Below are 18,122 nucleotides of genomic sequence, written 5' to 3' on the forward strand. Positions count from 1 at the left end.
ACATTCATCATGAGAAACTCTGATCTTGGTGGTACAATAGAGTTGGTCAGGAATGTTTACTTATTTTGCAAGTTGACCTTGAGCAAGTTATTTAAATAGTGCCCATATAAATGGGGTTTATTCTGTAAATCACAGATGCTATGTCCTTTACTTTCATTGAAATTGGAAAGGTTGGATTTGCAAGTACACACTTCATAGTGCTTTGAAAAATCTGAAAAGAGCAAATATGTCCTCCACATGCTCATTAACTATCATAAGAATAGAAGATATTGAATTTACTGGTATTAAATTACAGTTACAAATTGTTTCGATAAATGGGACCATAACTTTAAACAAATGGCAGGCAAGAGAGAATGATTTTCCTTCTCCTTTTCCCCAAAATTCTATAACATATTTAAATGACTTTCATAATGGAAGTTTTCACTTATTTAAACATGAATTATACTTTGAAATAAAATAGTTTTATTGAAATTAAATTTAAATATTTTGGTACCTATTTCAGTGTTTATTTAGTTCAATTACAGTGTTTACCGTTACCAAGGAATCCCTAGGCATTGTCAACAAATGAACGTGTAGAAATGAGAAGGCAAAAGCTAAAAGGAATCCAGCCTCTGTGATGAGGGATACATCACTCACATCTTCCTACCGTGAAAAGTGCCCAAAGTCGAAATTATCCTTTTGTGTCGTCCCTGTTTACTTAGGACTGTAGTTATGTCCCTTTTCCCAAAGTGATAACACGATAAATACATTTCTGCTGATGGAGAATTAATAGAACAACTGGGCAATTCAGTGGGACCAGAGACCTCAAACATTCCTCTTTTTCAAAGAAAGTTGTATGTTTCAAATTGTTTACGTCTGATGGCAAAACATGATTGTTCTGGAGGAATGGCCATAATGACAATAAATGCAAGCAAATGGGAAAGTGCTAAGGTCAGGCTTTAGGGAGATCAAGACCTTTTGAAGTTGCTTAAATCAGATTCTTAGAGGGTACCAGGGGACTTGACATTATTAATTTTTTTTTAAAACTTTCACTACTACCTTTCAGCCTAAAGGTTCTTAAAATAGGATGTGATAAATTATTTCATTGGAAGGGAAATCACATTTTTAAAGTATCTTTGGTATAAAGCAATGTACAAGAAGAAACTTTTGGCAGTTTTATTTTGATCACACAAACCAGTAACAGGCATTAGCATCCCTGTGGCCCCTGAAAAGACCTCTGGATGGTTTATATTAACCTGAACGCAGATTAAAAAATAAAATAATCTTGATCATAAGTAAGGAAAGATCTCAATATCAACTAAAAAAAAAGATGTATCTAAAAATGACTTTGTGATGTGAAATTTGCTTATAAATTTTGCTTTGTTAAACTTTGATTATTAACTTCTTAGGGATTTATATATCTAAAAAAAGCAAAAGGGATGACTTCGCTTAAAATCTACATAGTAGTTACCCATTTAATTCAATAATAGCAATTAATAAATAATAGCAATTAATTAATAAATAATAGCAATTAATTAATAAATAATAGCAAATGTACTGATTGCTGTAACAGCTGCTGCTACCAGCAAGACACCGCCATAGGCACACCTGTAGTCAAACAAAATTGGGCATACTACCTAGTACAACAAGGGAGAAGGTGCACCATATTTGAAAATCCTAATTTTTATCTGGGAGGTAAGAGGAGTGGGACAGAGCTAAAGCTGTAATTGGTAAAAAGGGAACAGTCACTCATGCTAGTCAAAGAGGGGGATGTTTGGGCACTGGTGATTGAGACATTATTTTAGTGTTGATCTTCATTTCACCATCATTACAGAGTGGTCTTGTTTTTGTCTTGCTCCATCACAGCCAAAGAATGAACTTGTCCAATGTTGGTGTCCTACCAAATTGTTTTATGTTTAATAGTAAGACGCCATCCTGGCTCCCAGCTGACAGCAGTCAGGGGTTGCTCCTGTCTTTGTCACTGTCCTTCACCTCATGCCTATTGTATATTGGTCAGGGCTATGGGGCCTGCACACAAATCACTGACGGTGCAACACTACCCTGCACAGAGAGGAGACATCCTTCCTCCCAATTTACACGTAGAGCATCCACAGCTCTCAGAAGTCCGGCAGCTTGCCCATGGCCACACAGCGAAAAACTGAAGCTATGTATTACAAGAATAAGTAGGTAGATAAGTAGACGCACAAGGAACAATGAGAAACTTTAAAAGAAGCAGAGACACAAGTGGTTGTGGGGAACTAGAAAGACTCGTGGAACTGGAGCACTTGAGATGTAACTTCAGTAGTGGATAGAAATGCGGAAAGAGGTCTTACAGGTAGGTGGTATCTGGAAGCGTTCCGGGTCCACTGTAAGCAAAGGCAGAGAGGAGGAAAAGTGGGAGGGTACACAGAGGGTTCACTGTAGCTGCTATGAAAGCACGTGCAGCGAGAGTATGTTAACGTCAGGAGGGGAAGACTGGGGATGCAAGACCGGGATGAGATTTGAACAGGAGGTTGGAAAGAATGTGCTTCATTTGTCACTGGATGTTTTTTTATCCAGGACTAATGATTATTCCAAGCTGGGAGTGGTGTATGTAATAAGAATGAACATTTATTGAGCTTTCAGCATCACATGTTCATTCATTTATTCAGCAAATACTTATTGACTGTTGTGCCATAGGCAACGAGTACATGTAGGGGAATCAGTCCTTAATAAGGCTCTTTCCTTTTATAAGAGGACATCACAACATGATATGCAGGATTTTATAATAATAATAAACAGGACTTTATACTAATCCAGCTTCTATTTTAGTCAACATGTGAACGGAGACCCGGGACCTCTAAGAGAAGGAAAAACAAACCCTTCTTGGGCATAAGGGAAGTCTTGATGTGGTAGGTGATATTTGAGCCAGGAGTCCGAAGGATGGGAACATTTTCCAAGCAGACAATCCATGGGTGCTGTTGAGGGGTGGGGATTGATGGAAGATAAAGAAATGAACAATGAGAACTGAGAAAAATTGTTGGATATGGCAGTCAAAAGAATGCTGGTGACAGTCAGAAGAATGTGCTACCGGTGTCAGAAGAATTATGAGGAAGGGGGATTAAATCACAAAGACTTAAATATTAATGGGAATGGGACCAGCAGAGGCAGTGGCTGTTTGTCCGCTTTTCAAGGGGTGTAGGGCTGAAGGAATGCGATGGAGGAGAAAGAAGCTTTGGACTGTGGGTACAGCACACATCAGATACGCAGAGGGTAGGTTTGTTTTCATTATTATTCATTTCTAGGAATGGAATATATAGAAACTGTTACATACCTAATGATAGCAGTAAATGGCCAGAAATAATAAGGCCTGAACCATAAAATACTAGTGTTATAGTCAATTCATAAATCTGTCATTTCATGAATAAAATTTCATAGTTGTAATTGCAGCATTATAAATGTGGAGGTGTTTACATATATATATATACACATATATGGAGAGAGAGAACAAGAAAACGAGGAAGAAAGAAAAAGAAAGGATTGATTTTATGATAGAGGAAACCTTAGAGTTCATGTAGTACAGAGGTTCTTGAACTTTGTTTGGCATGCATCCGAATCACCCAGAGGCTTGTTAATTGTTGCGTGATACTGCATACTGTGTATCCATCTCGCCTTCCCTATCCACTTTCCCAGCCATAGATATTCAGGTTGCGTTCATCTCTCAGCCACAGTGCTGCAAAGAGGATCCATGTATATGTCCCTTACTGACCTGTATGAGAATTACTTTGGGATATATTACTGGAAACATTCCCCAGGCAATAGGGCAAACATGTATCAACACTCATATTGCATAATGCAACGGTGCCCTCAAGAGTAGATATTTCGGTTTACACCCCCACCAGCAATGCATGAGTGTCCTTACATCCCCACATTCATGCCAACACATGGCATTATTCAGCTGTCTGAGTTTTGCCAGCTTTTTAAGAACAAAGTGATATAATTTTGTCTTTTTAAATAATAACATTGGGCATATATATTCTTGCTTGTTTTTTCTGTCTCACTTTGGTAACTGAGCAATCTTGAATAAATCACTTCACCTTCCTGAGACTTAGTTCTCTCATCTGTAAAACGAGGAAAACTTAAATATCTCTCATAGGCCATGAAATGAGATAAGGTATGGAAAGTGATTCATACTAGGTCTGCAAAGCAGTACCCTCTCAGAAGGATACATTTGTTTTTTTTCTTGGATCTGATAAAAAATGTGATTTCTCAAAAGGCAAATGTAGAAGCATTTAGAGAACTGAGTTATAAGAAAATTGTCAATAATTGGAATTCAGTTTAGTGTATGCTTACGAGGCCACTGGAACCCACAGTGAGAGATCAAGAGAATATGCACCGTGGATGATGTCCAAGAAATTGACAATGTCCAGGAAAAGGGAATTTTAGTAAAGGAAAGAGACCAATAGATGAAAATATATTTTCTGTTTTCTTTTTTGCTTATAGTTTTTTTGTGTGTTATAATCACATTAAAAACTGCTAAATAGAGGATGTTAAAAAAAGAAATCTATAATCTCATCACCTAACAAAACGACTGCTGTATTAAAACTTTGATGCATCATCTTTTTTCTTTTCTTAGTATGCTTAACTTCAAAGAAGTTATAAGTATGCTGATCACACAGTAATGTATCATACTTAAATGATGAAGAGAGCATGCTCATTTTTCAATAGTCTGCAAAAATCACCATTTTAATTGCTTCATAATATTCCATCAAGTACATGTGCCAGGGTAATTATATTTTAGTGCTCTGGACTGGAAAATAATTCAATATCTTTAAAAATGTATAGCATTAATTATAAATTATTTTAATCAAATGAGTTTAGATGTGCTAACATACTAATATGTTAGTGTAAGCCAATGTGCTTAATAATACCTTATATTTGTACAGCCTCATAGAGAGTAAACACTCTCAGTAACATCTTCAAGCAGCCTTGTGATCTGGACAATCTGGGTTTTACTACTGTGTTATAAATGAAGAAACAAACACAGAAGGCTGTGTGTTTAAGAATTTGCCTTAGATCTGACCTTTGCAAGAGCCAATACTGGGGTAAAATGTGATATTTTGATACATATATACATTGTGGGATGATCCTATTGGGCTGCTTAACATATCCATCCCCTCATATCCTTATTCTTTGTGGTAAAAGCATTTAAAATCCACTCTTTTAGCAATTTTGAAATATATATTAATAATACATTGTACCCCATAAATATATACAATTATTTTGTCAATTGAAAATAAAGTTAATGTAAAAAAATAAAAAAGCAGAAGCTACAACAAAAAGAGCATATCAGAATCACCAAGAGAGTAGCTTCAAAATACATATTTTACTAAAGATAAATCATGCAAATCAGTAAATAATAAACTAACCCTAATCAACTCTAATTTGGTGACCTGTTAAATTCAAAGAACCAATAACAATGCTATTAAAAAAAAAAAAAAAGAGCCGATATGGGGGCTCCTTTCTCCAATGTACTTTCTTAACGTAACATTATTCTACTTCTTATGTGAGATAGGTTAAAGTAAGACTGACTGAGGGGCTGAATTAGAATCTCTCAGCACATGTGAGTGTTTGGAAAGCTTGATTAATCACTCAGATTGCTCACTATGTGGTGTATTTATATAAGATTCTGCCAACATTTTTTTGAGTATAAAATGAATAATGAATTTATTCATTACTTAGGCAATGAAAAGATATAGAAACTTAAAATTTAATATAAAAGTTGTAGATTGCTTTATATAAGCACTCACTTTTTGAGATTTTCAGAATTTGTAATAGTGACATTGTGCTAAAGAATTTCATGGTGACCACAGTTAAGAATTATGTATTATATATTTTAAAATTGCTAAAAGAATAGATTTTTAACATTCCCAGAAAGAAACAATGATAATTTGTGAGGGGATGGATATATTTGTTAGCTTTATTGAATCTTTCTACACTGTGCACAAAAATCAAAACCTTACATTGTAACCTGCAAATATACACAATTATTAATTGTTGCTTTAAAATAAATTCAAAAAAGTGTCTGTGGTTAATGTGTGATAAATGCATATATTTTAAAGAAGGAAAATAATTTCTTGAACTCTGGGTAGAAAAATGACAGCATTAAGATTGCTCTTATGTAGTTCTTAATGAGCTTCTCATTGACGGAATTGTTTTCAGGATGACTGTGGACATTTAACTCTCACTATCAAACATAAAATTAGATTACATTATACTAGAGATCATCTTAAACCACACAAATGGTGTAATCACTTCCTGTAGTTATTTAGATCTGATCACTATAATTGCTAAGCAAAATAACATGAGGCATTGCAACTTTCCATATCGTCAATTTCTAAATAAATTACAGTTGACCCTTGAACATTGAGGGGGCTATGGGTACTGACCCCCGTGAAATTGAAAATTTATGTATAACATTTGACTCCCCCAAAACTTAATTACTAATAGCTTACTGTTGTCTGGAAGCCTTACCAATACCATAAACAGTTGATTAACACATATTTTGTATGTTATATGTGTTATATACTATATTCTTACAATAAAGTAAGTTAGAGAAAAGAAAATGTTAAGAGAATCATAAGAGAGGGAAAACTAATTTACTATTCATTAAATGGAAGTGGATCATCATGAAGGCCTTCATTTTTGTCATCTTCACATTGAGTAGACTGATGAAAAAGAGGAAGGGGAAGGGTTGGTCTTTCTGTCTCAAAGGTGGCAGAGGCAAAAGAAAACTCATATAGAAGTGGACTCATGCAGTTCAAACTCATGTTGTTCAAGGGTCAGCTGTATTTTGGAAACATACACATGGCCCCCAAATTAGACATTTTTACATAGCTAAAGAATGTGACTTACGGAAACTGATAATTTTATGAAACATAATTTCAATTACTAAATACAACTTTTTTTGTGGGACATTAAGAGCTGTTAATTAACTAGATATGTCAAAATAAATTTATTTATTTATTTATTTATTTTGAGACAGAGTCTCGCTCTGTCACCCTGGCTAGAGTGCTGTGGCATCAGCCTAGCTCACAGCAACCTCAAACTCCTGGGCTCAAGCAATCCTCCTGCCTCAGCCTCCCGAGTAGCTGGGACTACAGGCATGCACTACCGTGCCCGGCTAAATTTTTTTTCTATATATTTTAGTTGTCCAGCTAACTTCTTTCTATTTTTAGTAGAGATGGGGGGGTGTTCTTGCTCAGGCTGGTCTCGAACTCCTGAGCTCATGATCCGCCTGCCTCGGCCTCCCAGAGTGCTAGGATTATAGGCATGAGCCACCACGCCTGGCCAAATTTCTTCATTTTTAAAATTTTTTTATTTCAATTTTTCACATTTATTAATTTTTTATTTTATTTTAGAATATTGTGGGGGTAAATTAGTTTCTTGCTTGTCAACAGGATATGTTCAAAATATATACAGGCATGCTTAATTTTATTGTACTTTGCTTTATTGCACTTCATAGGTATTGTAATTTTTACAAACTGGAAGTTTGTGGCAACCCTGCATCTAGCAAGTCTATCATTGGTGCCATTCTTCCAAAGGCATATGCTCACTTCATGTCTCTGTGTCACATTTTTGTAATTCTCATAATATTTCAAACTTTTACATTATTATTATATCTGTTATGGTGATCTGTGATTGGTGATCTTTGATGTTACTGTTATAATTGTTTTGGGGCACCACGAACCATGCCTATATGAGATGATGAACTTTGTTATGTGTGTTTTCACTGCTCCACCAACTGGCCAGTTCCCTGTCCTTGGGTCTCCCTATTCCCTGGGTCACAACAGTATTGAAATTAGGCCAACTAATAACCCTACAAGAGCCTGAAAGTGTTTAAGCGAAAGAATGAGTCACACATTTCTTACTTTGAATCTAAAGCTAGAAATGATAAAGCTTAGTGAGGAAGGCATGTTGAAAGCCGACCTAGGCAGTGCTACTTTAGTGAAAACATAAATGAAAAGTGAAACAGCCTGATTGTCTATGTGGAGAAAGTTTCAGTGGTCTAGAAAGAAGATAAAACCAGCCACAGCATTCCCTTAAACCAAAGCCAAATCCAGAGCAAGGCCCTAACTCTCTTCGATTCTATGAAGGCTGAGAGAGGTGAGGAAGCTGCAGCAGAAAAGTTGAAAGCTAGCAGAGGTTGGTTCATGAGGTTTACGAAAAGAAGCCATCTCCATGACATAAAAATGCAAGGTGAGGCAGCAAGTGCTGAAGTAGAAGCTTTGGCAAATTATCCTGAAGATTTAGCTATAGTAGAGTGTAAACATAATGTTTATATGCACTAGTAAGCAAAAAATTTGTGTGACTCACTTTATTGCAATATTCGCTTTATTGTGGCGGTCTGGAACCAAATCTGCAATATCTCCAAGGTATGCCTGCACCTGTGATAAGTATTGTTATAAAGGAAAATATTACTTTGTAAATATACTAAGCTCCTTTCCTATATTAATTCAGTTAACGTTCAAAATAACCACCACCCAAGCTCACTGCATCCACACGAGTAAACAGGATATCAAAATGAATCCTCTTGTATCCGTTCCTAGGCCCCAATAACCATCAACCCTCGGCTGGCTGGTCCTGCCCCATGCATCTCATTCATACATTGTTCACCCTCTGCATTACTTTGAAGCAAATCGCCAACATCCTAGCTTTTCATCCCTAAATATTTTAGTGCAATATAAGAACTTTTTTAAAAAAACAGAACCTAAAGTAATTAAAAATAATGCATTTAAATATCCAGTTGATTTTTCAAATTTTCAATAGTTAACTGAAAAACTGCATTGTATTATTCCTATTGTATAAATAAATACCATACCTTTCCAAAGACCTCAATATAATAAGACATAGAGGCTTTCATAGTAAGGACTGTCGATTTCACAGCGCGTGCTCTGAACGTGCACTCTGTACAGGATTACCTCATCCACTATTTGCCAGGCAATCAAGATTTGGGTCTCTGGGGAATTGTTGAAGGTGCCTGTGCTCAGAGAGGATGCTTATTCTTAAATAGTCATGATTTTCAGACCTGAGGGAACAAGGCCAGAATAGGTTATTGTGTCTGTTATTCCTTTATTCATTATTGTTACATTTGTGGCTTAAAAATTTGTGACTCTTCTAGAAGAATTCAAAGGAAAATTTGAATGTATAGAGCAATAGACTCTATACTACATGTGGCATTAAGATACTTAGATAATTTAAGTGTAAAATAATAAACCCCAATACTGTGTCATTGGAATGCTAAAAAGTTTGCTCTTAGATCCATTCGTTTTAACTTCTTTGTCTATAGATAGCAGCCAGGCATTTATTTTACCTAGTTGCTTATGGAAATATTTATGGTTATTCTATATATTAGGAATAATATAGTATCTTAAAATTCAAATAATCAGAGTTTAAAGTGCTTATACAGTATCATTAAAATCACATGCAATATGTTTTATAAACTGACTTTAGAGGATGCATACAAATGTCTATAAAAGTTACCTATGTTTAAATTGATTGATTATGCACCTTTGTAACAGTTTTTCAAATGTTAATAAACCAATCTCGGTTGCATTGAAACTGAAACAATATGGATATTTAGGAACCTCTTGTTGCTGCATGGTGCCATAACTATACTGACTAAAGTATAATTTCCAAAAATTACATGCTAAAGCAAACTAGTTAAAATAAAACTCTGCATTAAAGAAATTAAAACTATTTTTGTTTAAGTAACTTTTCTAGGAAGTACTTGCTTCATATCTTTTGTCTTGAGCTTAAAAATATTGTCAACTACATTCCAATAAGTATTTGGCTTTATTTCCCAAATGGGGTTGCCACTTTGATCAAAGTACATTTAGAGGAGGAGTTGCTATTTCTCTTTTTACTGTCTAGCTGGGCAACTTGGATGTTAAACTCAAATAATGCGATTCAGAGTCAGACTAATAAGCTGTCTGTGACAGTGTGCCATCTGTGAAGACTTAATCACCACACAACACAACAACCACATCTGCACATTTTTGAGGTTTGTTATGAAGTAGGCAGATGTTAATGTCTTTATCTTACTTAATTCGAACTTTAAACTTTAGAAGTAAGTATTCCTATCTCCAATTTATAGATGAAGAAAGTAAGGTTTAGGAATCTATCTGATTCAAATTTCTCCAGCTGTTAAGTGATAGATCCCCATCTATTAAATGCCAGGATTGTCTTGTTTTTTTTGTTTTGTTTTTGTTTTTTCCAGGTCACATTAAGGTCTTCAGTTCAAAGGTTTGGGTGAGCATCCTTAACTTTTCTTTATGGAGAGGGGGTGGAGACAGTTTTGATGTTTTACTTGTTGGAATAATGATTGTTGGTGCTTGAAGAAAGTTGTTTACAAACATAAAGAAGATATTTGTTTGAACAGGAAATAAATGTGTGACATCTGTGTTGAGTAGAGGAGATATTTCCCAAATCTCAGACATCCTAACATTAAAAATAGAGTACATGCATTTAGGCATTTAAGTTTTCTGTGTTCTTTGTTCCATTTATCTGTATCAAGATACCCAGGGGTATGTGAGCCATTTGCTGGTTTGTTTGTTTGTTGTTTTGTTCCATCTGGCAGTGTTTCAAAAGGCAATGCAAGTGGGCAGGTGTTATTATTGATTGAAATACAAAGTTTGCACCAGTCTCTCTAACCCAGTGTCTGCTGCATGCCCCACCCTCTGCTCCCAGAGGATAGATGAGTTTGTCTCTTTGTGAAGAATAGGTTAAGAAAGCCTGCACACTTTTAGTCCCTGGTTACATTATTCCTAAATAAAGTAGTCTCTCTTTTGACTTTCTGTGTAATTAAACTTTAATTGTGTGATCAAATTGTACACAATCTGAAGGTCAAACAACCCAAAATAATATAGCATTGTATTTTTGTCTGTATATTCTAAAAATACTTAGTAAAATTTAAAGTTGGCAGCAACTTTAAAAAGAGTACTATAGAGATCATTAATCTTTGTATCTGGTAAGTCTCAATGTTACAATTAGGTGTACCTCAGAGGATACTGAGCTGCTCCTAGTGCCTTGGTTCCATGGAAATGTAGGTTAGGATCTAAACAGAGATACAGTGGTCCTCAGCTAAATAATGTATGTAATAGTCATTGTCCATCACAATCTACATTACAGTATAAAATATATATTAATGTACATACAATATACATTAATAATATAATTGATATATATATCAAATAATGTATAGCTTCAGAGGCCAAAATGAAAGTCATCAATTTTAAAACTGCAAGAAACAGTAAGGGCTGACTGAACTCTATCTGAACTTTTTAAACATTCCATTTTAAAAAAATAAGTATAATAAAGTGGATACTTTATTTTAATTTTCTTGAAAAAATTGGTTGATTTTGAGTCTCTTTCTAAGACCCATATTTAGAGTCTGACTTGGGAAAATAATTAGCAATTTATTTAATAGATAAATGACATTTTGAAGCAGTTTGAAGACTAATCAATGTATTAGAATGACTGTATAAAAACATTAATAGAATGTACAGGTAAGGGAGGAATAATTTACTTTAAGTTTTATAATATCCCTAATGGGCAACTCAGTAATTTTCTTTCAGCACTGAACAATAGTTATTTTAATGGTAATGGTCATAAGAATGCCATTATTCTTTGTAATATTAATGGTAAAATGAAAGATGCTAATGGAGCTATTTATGGTATAATGCATGATAAATTATATGATATCTAAAATCTGGAGTTGAAAGGTATTTCTCATGGTGTTCTTAATGATCTATAGAAAAGCACAAAAGTGAAAAATAGAATTTTAATGAGGTATTCTTCAAATTCTTCTCTTCTTGCTTTTAGAGAAATACATGTAAAATTTAAATCTTGATTGTCTTCACTGAACTATCTTTTAAAGTGTCAAGGACCTATTTCTTTTTCATAGTTAGCATGATTATTTTCATTTAACTTTTTATAATAATGTACAATACATATCCAGAAAAATATGAAAAGCACATATGTATGTAGCTATGAAAAGCATATATGTATGTAGCTCTTGAATTATCAGAAAGTGAACACACCTATGTAAATATCACCTAGGCCAAGAATATTACAGCATCCCAAACACTTCCTTTCAACGCCCCTCCTGTTCAGTACTACCCTCCTCTTTCCACCAAATAATTACTATCATGAATTCTATTGCCATAGATTAGTTTTGCCTGCTTTGAATTATATACTAAACGAATCATACTATGTGAACTTCTTTCCATCTGGCTCCTTGGGTTACCAGTGTATGTGTAAAAAGCAATCATGTTGTTATAAATAGACATAATTGATTTGTTTTTATTACTTTAAAACATTTCATTATATGAATATATCCCAGGTTTTTATTAATCCATTCTACAATTGGACATGTGAATTGTACTTTGGGACTATTATGAATAATACTTCAAAAACATTCATGTACAAATCTCTTGGTACCTGCAAAACTGCCTGGTTTTCTGTTGGATACATTATTTTTAAGAGTAGAATTGCCAACTCCTAAAAAGTGTGTATGTTTAACTTTAGTACAAAATGAAAAATTATTTTTATGGAAATTACACTAATTTATACTCTCAACAGCAGTGCATTAAAATTCCATTTGTTGTACATTCTTAACAACGCTTGGTATTATCAATTTTCTTTTGTTTTAGCTTTTTATTGTTTCCCTCAGTTTTAGCTGTTCTGTTTGGTATGCAAAACTCTCACACTGGTCTTAATTTGCATTGCCCCATGACAAATGAGATTAGAAACTATTTTATAGATTTGTTAATCATTTAGATATTTCTTTATCTCTCTTTTTCGTATTGCTTTGTAGTTCTCTACATATTTTAGATAATAATATATGGAGAAATAGGTCCTACCATTCTGTGCCTTCTTACCATTACAACTTCTTTAGATGAACAGAAGTTCTTAATCTATTTTGACTTATTTCCTTTTATGGTTAAGAAATCTTTGCACTCAAAATGATGAAGATATTCAGCTCTGTTATCTTCTAGTAACTTTGTTTTTCTTTTCACATATATGTCTACTGTCTTCATGGAATTCACTTCTGCATATCATTCTTTTAAAATTTATTTCTTTTCTTTCTTTTTTTTTTCCCTATGTAGATATCCAATTGACACAGCACCATGTGGTTAAAGGAGTTATTTTTTTCCACACTGCTCTACATTGCAACATTGTCAAAAATCCACTCTCCATATATGTTGAATCTGTTTCTGGATTATCTATTCTGTTTCAGTGATCTCTTTAAGAAATCTTCTGCTAATATGACATTTTCTTATTTTTTGTAGCATTGTAAGACTTAATATCCAGTAACAAAAAAATCCTCCAACTTTGTTTTTTTCAGAAGTATCTTGGTGATTCCTGTTCCTTTACATTTCCACATAAAATTTATTAGTAGCTTATAATTTGTACATACGCACTCAAACTCTTCTTTGATTTTTATTGAATCTATATATTAATTTGGGGAGAATTGACATATTTTCAATATTCAATCTTCCACTATAAGCCTCTTAAAGTTTCTCTTAATAATGTTTTATAATTTTCTATGTAGAGATGTTGAATGTATTTTATTAGATTTTTTTCCCCATGGGTAAATAATATAGTTTGATGGTAATGTAAACAGTGTCATTTATAATAACATTTTCACTTTCTGTTGCTTTCATGTAGATATTTAATTCATTTATATATGTAGACTTTTAGCCAGGATACTTGTTAAACTAACTCTATAGATATTTCAAAATTTTCTACATACATAATCATGCAACCTAAAAATAAAGGCAGTTTTATTTTTTCCTTTCCAAAACTATTACCTATTAAAGGTTTCTCTTGCCTTATTGCACTCATTAGAATTTCACTGCATGTTGAATGAAAGGGTCTGTCTATACAGAACATACTTGTCTCATTCATAAACTCAAAGCAGCCCTCAGCATTTCCTATTATACGTGATGTTTGCTCTAAGATTTTTGTAGATACTGTTTAGGATTTAGAAATTCCCTACTTGGCTAAGAGTTTTAATCATGAGGAGATATTAAATTTTATCAAACATTTTATGTATTTGTTGAAAAGACCATATATTCTTCAGTGTGATGAATTACACTGAATGATTTTTAAATATTATACAAGCCTTGCGTTTCTGAAATAAACTTGATTGAGACATTATTTCTTATCTTTTTTCTATATTTCTATATTGTAGAATCATTCTGCAACTATTTTCAAAAGATTTTTGGATCTAAGTTCATGAGTAAGATTGACTTTTATTTTTCTTCTTGCAGATTCTTTGTCATATTTTCTTTTTTTAAGAGATGGTGTCTCACTCTGTCACCCAGTGCAATGCCTTGATCATAGCTCACTGTAACCTTGAACTCCTGGGCTCAAGTGATCCTTCCACCTCAGCCTCCAGAGTAGCTGGGCCTGCAGGTGTGCACTACCACGTCTGGCTATTTTTTTTTATTATTTGTAAATTTTTTGTAGAGATGGGGCCTAGCTATGTTGCCCAGGCTGGTCTCTAACTCCCATCCTCAAGTGATCCTCCCCCCTTGGCCTCCCAAAGTGCTGGGATTGCAGGTGTGAGCCACCTCACCCAGCCCCTCGTCAGATTTTAATATCAAGGTTATGTTGGCCTCACAAAACAGGTTGGGAAGCATTCTCTGTTTTTCTGCTTTTTGAAGGTGCTTGTTTAAGACCAATGTTATTCATTTTATCCAAATTTGTAAAATTATTGACATAAAGCCATTCAAAATATCCTAATTATCATTCTAATGTGTACTGGTTCATAGTAAGATGCTCTTTTCTTTCCATTTAATGTTGTTTATTTGTGTCTCTTCTTTTTTTCCTTCCTGGATCAATATCCTAGCTAGGGTTTCATTAATTTAAATGTCCTTTCCAAAAACCAACTTTTGTGTTTTTTTGACTCTGATTTATTTTTATCATTTACTTCAGTTTTGTTTTTTCCATTCTTGGTTTTCATTCTTTTGCATTCTTGATTCTAATTTACTGTGTTTTTTCTAATGTCTTAACATCTGTTTTTTAGCTCATTCTTCTATGGATATCCATGCTCAATGTTGGTGACTTTCACTTATGATATGGATAATTTGAGTCTTCTCTTTCTGTTTTTAATTAATTAATTGATTGATTTTTGGGTAGCAGAACTAGAAGTTTATCAATCTTAGCAAACTTTTCAAAGAGTAAAACTTTTGGTTTTGTTGATTTTCTCTAATATTTTCCCATTTTCAACATTATTAATTTATGCTCTAATTTTTTATTTCTTTTCTTTTGCTTACTTTAGACCTAAATTGCTCTACATTCTCTAATAACCTAAGATGGAAATTTAGGTTATTTATTTAGATCTTTGTTTTTTTTTCCTAATATGTGCATTTAAAGCTACAAATTTTCCTTAAACATTGCTTTTGCTATATTCTGCACATTTTTAAACTAGGATCATTTTCAAATACTTAAGGACTTTCTTAAGAAAAATAAGAGGACCCAAATAAATAAAATCAGAGATAAAACAGGAGACATTATAATTAATACTGCAGAAATTCAAAGGATCATTAGCTATCTTTCTGTTATTGATTTATGGTTTAAATCCATGGTGGCCTGAGAACATACTTTGTATGATTTCTATTCTTTTAAATTTGTAAGGCTATGTTTTATATCCTGTAATGCAGTCTATCTTGGAGAATGTTCCACTGGTTTTTAGTTTGTTTAGTTTTTTCTTGTTGTATGATGTAGACTGAAGATTTTTCACTCTACTCTGAGTAGTGTATATACTCAAGATTATAAATTTTCCTGTCTTATTATTTTCTGTTGTGCACAAGACATTGTATAAGAAAAACTGAACTGATAATTTCAAGCATGGAAAGGTATCTCTCTACAGAGTGTAATTTCATTCACTTCTACAAGCAACAAGGATCACTAAACCTCTCTGACTACCTTACTATAATTTCACAAATTGAAAAAGTGGGAAACTGACCTTTAATCTCTATGAGGGCTCACCTATCTCTGGCTTTCCTTTTATCCTGAATCGTATTTCCTCTAAATTCTGACACAAAACCTGTGGAAACCTGTAAAGTATTGTCGTCTTAGAGGTACCTGGAACTAAAATGTTGTCCCTAACCCTGTGAAATCTGCTCAGCAAAATCATCTGCTAAGCTTCTGTTTCTCCTCTGCAGGAATGCTTTAGTTTCCTCTAAAGAGATAGAGTCTCGAATGCAGGGGTCACGTCTTTGGGTTTTCTTCTTCTCCTAGATCTTGGACATTTAATATTGTATTATCTTTTATGTATTTATTTATTTTTTATTTTTTTGAGACAGAGTCTCACTCTGTTGCTCGGGCTAGAGTGCCGTGGCATCAGCCTAGCTCACAGCCACCTCAAACTCCTGGGCTCAAGCGATCCTCCTGCCTCAGCCTCCTGAGTAGCTGGGACTACAGGCATGCACCACCATGCCCAGCTAATTTTTTATATATATATTTTTAGTTGTCCATATAATTTCTTTCTATTTTTAGTAGAGACAGGGTCTCGCTCTTGCTCAGACTGGTCTCCAACTCCTGAGCTCAAATGATCTGCCCACCTCAGCCTCCCAGAGTGCTAAGATTACAGAGCCACTGCACCTGGCCTGTATTATCTTTTGAATTCTTCAATTCCTTTGTTTCATCCCAGAAGGAGGGTTGTTCAGAATTTCCTAGTTGAGCACCACCATAATATGATTTTTTATGGTTAAAAGTTATTTTCTATCTCAATAAAAATTTAGTCTTCCACAACATTGTACATATAATAACCTAATACAAATGTAAGCTTTATGACTTGTCCTTGTGTCTTTCATATAACAACTTATTGCTGTGTTTCAACAATGGTTATAGACTACAGCCAAAGTTGCACCTTTCACATGCTTTTTCTCTTGCCATTTGATATTCCTGTCTTGAGAATTCAAATACTTCTATGCTAAAAGGTCCTAGACAGTAAATATACAACTTCCTGTCTCCATAGATGCTAATATAATGACTGATACATAGGGCCTCCCTGAACTGTTCTCAGTAATTTGATAGCCCTTCAAATAAATATTTTTAAAATACTGAATATTTACTGGAGGGAGATAGAGACTGATTTTATATTAATAAAATTCTATTCCCTTTTATTTTTAAAATTTAGGTTTATTACACACACAGTTAAAACTTAACATTCTAATTTGATTCCTGGATTCTCATTGCCATTTCTCTGTTATTATAAACAAATTACATTCACATTCAATATCAAATCAATTTTTAAGATAGAGTTGCAATATCTTGTTCAACATATGTTTGAAAGTTATTTTTATCTGGGCTTACGTTAGCTAATTTCCCACTGTTAAGTAGTTCTTATTTTTCTTTGCTTTTCCTTTGTACTTTTCTATACTACACAACCTTTTGAGAGCCACGCTTACTAAGGATTTATACCTGACATCATAAAATAAAAAAGTGATTTCTATTTGACAGGATGTTGCAATGCTTTATTGCATCTGCATGTCACTGGCTATGTCAAAATGAGTTGTACTTGGAAGTAGGTCATGTGTAGTTCACACGTAGGTCAGTGGAATTCTTGTCATAAGAGAGGTCAGTAATGGATAGGGGATTTTCATATTTGCCTGTCTGTTTGCTGTGTGGAATTTATGCTGGTCTCGCTGTTTATTTTGGATGGGGCTGGATTGACTGATATGTAATCACAGAGCTTGCTATGTAACTATGTATATAACTGGTCCCATGTTTCTGATTTATTACAGTGATGTTTTAGAGCTTTTTGTGAATTATCATTTGGGCAACTCCCTTTATACTTCTTGGCTTTTATACATGAGTTGCTCACTTAATATTTAAAAAATAAATTATGTCTATTATGCTTCTCCATAAACTGTAGAATCACTTTGGAAATACTTAAAATTCTGTGAGAAACTTTAATTCATTAACTCCATCAGTTATCTTAGAATACATTTCTAAACCATCTATGAACACCTCATTGAATTTGAAAATCATCAAGTCTAAAAGAAAAGAAAAATTAATTAAGGTTTTCTGATTTTTATCACACAAGACACATAACTTTATAGATATTTCATATATTTGATAATATGATG

The 18,122-nt window shown here is 33.8% G+C and overlaps 1 protein-coding gene across 8 annotated transcripts in view; it reads left to right on the forward strand.

Annotated features, from left to right (window-relative positions):
- Window positions 1-18,122, forward strand: part of CNTNAP4 (contactin associated protein family member 4) — a 237,728-nt gene that overhangs the window by 95,482 nt on the left and 124,124 nt on the right. The gene's annotated exons all lie outside the window — the stretch shown is intronic.

This window comes from Eulemur rufifrons, chromosome 23, assembly GCF_041146395.1.
Source record: "Eulemur rufifrons isolate Redbay chromosome 23, OSU_ERuf_1, whole genome shotgun sequence".
Lineage (NCBI taxonomy): Eukaryota > Metazoa > Chordata > Mammalia > Primates > Lemuridae > Eulemur > Eulemur rufifrons.